This window comes from Pocillopora damicornis, chromosome 9 (assembly GCF_964200805.1).
Source record: "Pocillopora damicornis chromosome 9, jaPocDami1.2, whole genome shotgun sequence".
NCBI lineage: Eukaryota > Metazoa > Cnidaria > Anthozoa > Scleractinia > Pocilloporidae > Pocillopora > Pocillopora damicornis.
The window spans coordinates 21,499,322-21,505,904 of record NC_142678.1 but is presented as its reverse complement, the minus strand read 5'-3'; the positions used below and the strand labels follow the sequence as shown (position 1 = coordinate 21,505,904).

At 38.3% G+C, this 6,583-nt stretch overlaps 1 long non-coding RNA gene and 1 pseudogene across 1 annotated transcript; both read left to right on the top strand.

Annotated features, from left to right (window-relative positions):
* Nucleotides 1–3,425: 3,425 nt before the first annotated feature.
* LOC149040633 (5-hydroxytryptamine receptor 1D-like) lies at nt 3,426–4,752 on the top strand (annotated as a pseudogene).
* A 1,121-nt stretch (nt 4,753–5,873) lies between these two features.
* Nucleotides 5,874–6,559, top strand: LOC113679693 (uncharacterized). Its single transcript, XR_003447016.2, has 2 exons — nt 5,874–6,045; nt 6,377–6,559. It is a non-coding gene; the product is annotated as an uncharacterized LOC113679693 (long non-coding RNA).
* Nucleotides 6,560–6,583: the final 24 nt, after the last annotated feature.

Sequence of the window (6,583 nt, the reverse complement as noted above, 5' to 3'; positions counted from 1 at the left end):
TCAGCAAAGTTTGATGTTGTTTGCACCTGTGATTTCGGTAACTAAGGTATTGTTTGAAAGTAATTATTATCGTCAGAAGTCTTACAACTCCTCTTCAGTTCATTTCTTCCGAGAAAAAACTGAAAATAGCGTTTGGTATAAATTGAGTGGTACTGAAAAAATGAAAAGCCCAGAACATCGGTTTAACTCAATACAGCCCATTTGAAGGAAAAAGGAGTACTAAAGGGGGCCAAGGAGACGAGAGAGTTATAACTTTTTTTGTTTGTTTTTCAATGCTAAAGGGAAACATAGCAGGAGAATTTCGAGAAAGCAAATTAAAATTAAGCCCAGGTGGCTTGCTAGACATCCATGGCGACTTGAAAGTGATCGTTAAACTAAACGTAAAACAGCGAATAATTACGTCGTTTGACTGAGCGGACCTGGGAAGTTTATTTTACAAATGAGTGAAAATATTCGAAAAACAAATTATTGAGCACAAGATAATTCATTTGAAAGAGTATAAAACCTAGATTGTCCTAAATCAAGATGAAAATTATTGAAAGAGGTTTTTTCTTTTTTTTTCCCTGTTCTCTATTGTGGGTTCACATCTCAGGTACAATTAAGCGCGTGTTGTTGCAACTTCAGCTTAGACATCCTCAGCTGAAACTCAGTTCCATGAAAAACATTTCCCTTGTAAATTTGGCCGTTAAATGGTTAGATTAATTGGCCGTAAGCTTTAAAGTGAAAATTGTCAGGACTCTCGATTCGTTCGAGCACAAAAAAACGCTGGACGTTGTGACGAGAAGGTGGTTGTATTAACCGATTGTTCATAAGGCGAGGTTATTTTATGATTTATCAAGAGAAGATAATGAGACTTCATTTCCTCTTGGTTTTAGGAATTGAATTTTTACGAATTGGTCCATATACTTCTCTCCTTTTTTGTTTTATTTTCCGCGTTTGAGAAGATTGGACTTCAACTTATCGAGGAAGCTTTAAACGGAAGTCTCCAACAATCATTTTCCCGATGTGATCGCGTGCAAGTCAGTCATCTGTCCTCCCCCATCAGACATAGCGGAGGCTTTGTCTGACTTTGCTATACCGACTTCAGCAGCTGCGTAATTTTGTCCAGTGAAAAACAAATTCTCCCGGTGACAAAGAAATATTACCACCAAATGCATAAATTAGAAATCGGTTCTTTATTTCAGCTCTTATTTTGGTCAGTAATTAGGCCATTACTGTGTGATTCCTTTTCCTGTCTAATAATGTAAGGCAGTACTTGCATGCTTTGGCAGAATAACTTTAACTTAAGTTGAGGTTAGTAAAACTAAATTTTCATTTATGCAGCCGGTTTCTTTTATATTTTTAACGTCATTATCAATGTTTGCTGTCAAAAAATGGACATCAGTTGCAATAAGTGGCAGCCCGAATTTTGAATAACGCGATCAATCGATTGTTATGGAAAATTTACTCTGGGCGATGGCGTGTAAACATCTTTATCAAATTTAGAGTCATCTGAAACTTGCCATGAGAAAGTCAAACAGCCTGGATTAAGACTCTCTCTTGAGATCCTAAGAACTTCCTCAAAGACGGGTATGATCCAAAAACTTTGTCTTCCAATGCATTTCTAGAAATTCGAGGGTTACACACTTGAGTTACTATAATTAGCAATAGAGGGAACAACAAATGGTGATTATGTTACAAAAGTGCAAGCCAGCGTTCTGATGACAATAATAACCTTTCAAATTCGAAGTTGACTTTCACCGATAAAATATAAATTTCTTCTTTTTCAAGTTTAGCTTTAAAACATAAGCGACCTAATCATCCAGTGACCGTTTCAGCTTTCAGGATAGTTGACTTGTAAAGACGGAGAGTGACGAGTAGAGTTAGCCTTTTCGAGATTTCTAGAATAGTTTTATTCCAGCAAACGAGCCACAGACTACTTGGTTTTATGAGTTGATAATGTGAATTGACCTCTATAGAGATTCTGACACTGATGTCTCAAGCGTTAGTCCTTCGTCAGAGCGAAGGTGTCAAGGCCTGCTGTTTTCTTGCTTGCTCATTCAGCAAAAACGAACAGTTTGTTTCCGCTCAGTGTGTCGGTCGCATGTTTGTCTGGCTTCTTGAAAAATACAGCTGATCTCAAGACTGAGTCACTAAAACATTCTAGACCTCAAACAGTTGTATACGAAATAACCGAGACTGACGGGAGGAACTGGTTGAACACGAATCTGCCAGAATGTTATGTTTTAACAGAATATTCGCCATTCTTAATACCTCGAAAGATATTTGATAAAATGATCAAGAATTGATAGTGAAAAATGTAATTGAGCACTGTATGATTATTATTAAAGAACATCTTTCTTTTAGTTCTCGGAGGATGTTAATATAAGGAAAGTGATAAATAAATGCTGAAGAGTTCTTTTGAGGAAAACTAAAGAAATGGAAAATAAGCTTTTAGGCTTCTTGGTATTTGATATGGAAATCCTTTTTCACTTGCTGATGGACTTATGAAAATAAGCTCAGAATATATTAAAGTTCACACAGAATGTTTTGCTGTAATGGGTGAAGGGCGGAAATTACGAATCACCTTCATTTGGAGCTCAACAACAGCTGTTATCTGAAACACAAATTAGCAGGAGATAGAGTAGTTACTGTAAAGGTGGGGTCGTTTTTCGCTTAGGTTTTTTTTCTTTTTTAAATATTATTCTGCAAACAAGTCAGCGTAGTCAAAAGCACCACGCATATTGAGCAGAGTCAATTTCTGAAAAAAAAACTTAAGAATGTCCCATCGAATCAATTATTTCATCCCAGTGACAGTCAGTATCAAGTCTTCATCAGAGCTCTTTCTAAATTACTCGGAGATATTATCAGTTTTTGCAGCTGCATTTCGATTTGCAATGGACGGTTTGGTTACTTAACAAATTTGATTAAGACACCATAAGTGCTCCCGCAAAAAAAAAATATATGTTTCGAGCAACATTCATTAATTTTTCGAGCCAATTAATTTTGGTTTAAGCCAATCAGATGCTAGTGAGGTACATAGAGCAATACCCCCTCCTTCTTTCATTTTTTCAGGCTTAACAAAGAAAAAAGGTTCTTGTTGGCCATTAATGAGTCAGAAAATGCGATAAACTTAATTGACCGCCTCACCGGCCATTTACAATTTGCATCACCTCAATAGTCCAAGTTAAGCTTTCATCTGAGATCATTTTTGATTACCAGTTGACAGTATCAGTTGACACTTACCAAATTTGTTTAAAAGATTAAAACTGTCAGCGAAAATACCACACTGTAAGAAAAAATATAGTCTCGTTTTATGCATGCAACCTTCCATTCTGGTTTCAGCCAATCAGATGCTTGTACATGTATGTATATTTGTAATTGTCACAGCCAGCAATATCTCCGTTTTTTTGCAGGCCTAGCAAGGTAGAAAGATTCTTTTCGCCATGAATGAGTCAGAAAATGCGATAAACTTGACTGCCTCGCCAACCATTCACAATCTTGATGTCTCACCAATTATAATCACATTCTCCATAATTTACGTCATCATCATTATCGCTTCTCTGCTGGGAAATATCATAGTTTGTGTGGTCATACTGAGCACCAGATCCCTGCGGCAATCCATCAACTCGTGCTTCATCCTCTCCCTGGCAGTTTCTGATCTGATAACAACTTGTCTGGTGATGCCGTTTGATGTGGAGCTGATCATTTCATTCGAGCGCTGGTTACATGGTGAGATCATGTGCAATGTATGGACGACAACATACTTAATGGCTGTACCCACCTCCATTCTTAACTTGTTGGCTTTGACAGTTTATCGATACCGACTCCTACAAGAGCCTCTCGACATCTACAGGGCATCGCCGCTGATTACTCGCAGGCGCGCCTCCTTAATCGTTTGCTGTTTATGGGCATACTCTATGCTCTTTTCACTCGCCCCAGTCTTTGGCTGGAAACGGCGTCCAAGAAGAGTTTATCGTGAATACTGTTATTTCAACCTTTCTTTAACTTATTCGGTGTTAAGTTCGTTGATAAATTTTGTGATACCAGTTGTAATCGCTTCCTTTCTGAACTGCAAAATGTTCTGCGTTGCAGTCAAGCGGGCGCATCCTCCAAAAACTGGCCGCCGAACTAGAAAAACTAAACACATGACTAGATTCAGAGCAAAGAGAGGGAAAGTTTCAGTAGCGGAACCGGGAGGCATTGAAAACCCAGTAAGGCTTAGTACAGTCCAAGAGAGCTCCAATTCACCTTCCTCAGAACAACAACCTGTCGAATCTATGCGATCGCAACATGAAGCCATTCTCATCAGGAAATTACAACAACGGAACATTCGTGCAGCCAGGACAACGTTTCTGGTCGTTTTCTCGTTCGTGGTCTGTTGGTTGCCTTACTCATTTCTGAGCATCACGAGCAATCTGTGTCGGAAATGCGCTATCGATATCGCAAAGCATCCTGAATTGCATACCTTCTTTCTTATGTTGGGTTATCTTAACTCAGCCACTAACCCTGTTTTGTACAGCTTTCGGAGTTCTGAATTTAAGAAGGCAGTTAAGAATTTCATTAAAAGAGGGCGCCCCTTTCAAGGTGTGCAAATCCGGCCAGAGAACACTCGCGCTATGGAAAGGTGAGCACCAACTCTTTAGACTATACCATCCGTTGACGATTTTGGAGTTAATTTGACATCTGACAGTCGACTTGATTGTAAAATGCTACGGCGATTTGTGAAGCATAGTTGTAATTCTCTCGTCACATGCCTTTGACAAAATGAGAGTTAGAAGGAGAGCGCAAATAAAAGTGCCGCTAGGGGAGAAATAGTTTGCATGTAACTTAACTTCTTTTTTTAGCCCGAGTTATTCTGTTTCTCTTTCCTTCTCACCTCTAACGTCTGGTTCAACATCATGTACTCCATATTCCAAATAAAGTTGAAATTTTATCTTCTTTTTTACAGTTTGACCCTTCGGTGTTCATGAACGCCACATCATAATAAGTATCTACTGTTTCAAATTCTCGAAGAACAGATTCCTCAATAGTTAAAAATATTACATCTACCGGGGCAGATCCAGGGGTGGTTCGAAAGTCAGTTCTCGGCGAAACTCGTGAATGATAGTACTGTAATTGGATACATAAAAGTATTAAGAATTCGGAGTTCTGAATTTCGGAATTAAGTAAGAATTAAAGCGAGTTTGAAAAACAGTTTTTAAAGATGTTTTAGCTTTGGTAGGAAAAGGTTATTAGACGACGCCTCTCGTTGGACAGTGAAGACTACATAACTAAAGGAACGACACAGAATCGAAACGAGAATAAGTTTAAAAAAACGAGACAAACGAGTGCATCCATTATTGATGGATTCTGATGCATCGGTAACTGCCTCTCAATTGACAAAGAGTGGAACCTTCATTTGCCTTCTTTAATCAAAACTTATGGGAAAACCACTCGTGAGATTTCTGTTAACTAAGGAAACTACGAAAAAGATGTATCAACATATCTCTCGATCAAGCTGTTTATTAAATACGAAACCAATAGAAACTTAAATTGAAAGAATTTTCCTTGATGTATCATGAATTGTTTCTATTCATAAGTGGCAGATAGGCGCCGAAAAAATTTATAGGGAATAATTGATGCGCAAGTCAGTAAAATTTCCAATAATTTCGTCACAATTTTTAATAAAATGGGAGTTCTATCCATTGCGTGAGCTAAGACAAAAAAAGTTGACGAAAAAAGGAAAACTGCAAAGATCAAACAGAAGTATGGTGATTGAAGCCTTAAACTGAGTTCGAGGCTATTCTGCAAACTATTTTCCTTTCGTTTCTCATTTAGAGAACTTAAAAGCTCTACAAACATTGTGGCGTTCTTGGAGAGAATAGAGGGCGGCCAACTGGGGTAGGCGAGGCCTGGAACCAAGTATATGTGATCGCAAACGAAGTGCAGGCCAAGAACGTGTCTGACTACCTGGCTTTAGAAACAGGAACAGAGCCTTAGAACATCAGCGTATTTCACACAAACCATGGCAATGCAATTCTCGGGAAAAGGAAAGCGTACGCATGATCCTGTACGACGAGAACGGTCTGGTTCCAATTATTCCTCTCATGTGTACATGTGTATCACCCCAAAACATATTTAGTCTCATAAAGATCTCGACCCAATCTCTTCTTGCTAAAAGTTTCTATCCCATACCGCAAGGATAATTTTTGCACTTTCTCGAGAGACCAGCCTTCTAACATTATACTTGGGAAACTGAGTAATTTTCAGCCAGAGGGGCTGATAAACTACAGTAAACAATGAAAGACTTGAAGAAAGAAAGGACAGTAGGCACACGAGAAAAATAGTGCATCTTAAGGCCACCAGACAATCCCCATTTTCACCAGATTTTAACAAAATGTTGGTGTTTCAACAGTCTCACAAAGAGAGTCAACAAGTTCCATGGTTACTTTGGAAGAAAGCATGTTACAAACATCTGAAGAAAAACCAGCAAGCGTAGTGTGAAACAATACACTCCAGTAATATATCTGTCAAGATAATAACTGTTGATTTGTAAATCTATCAATAAATAATTTTAAACGTGGCTTCACAAACACTTTAGAGAGTCTACTTTAGACAACAT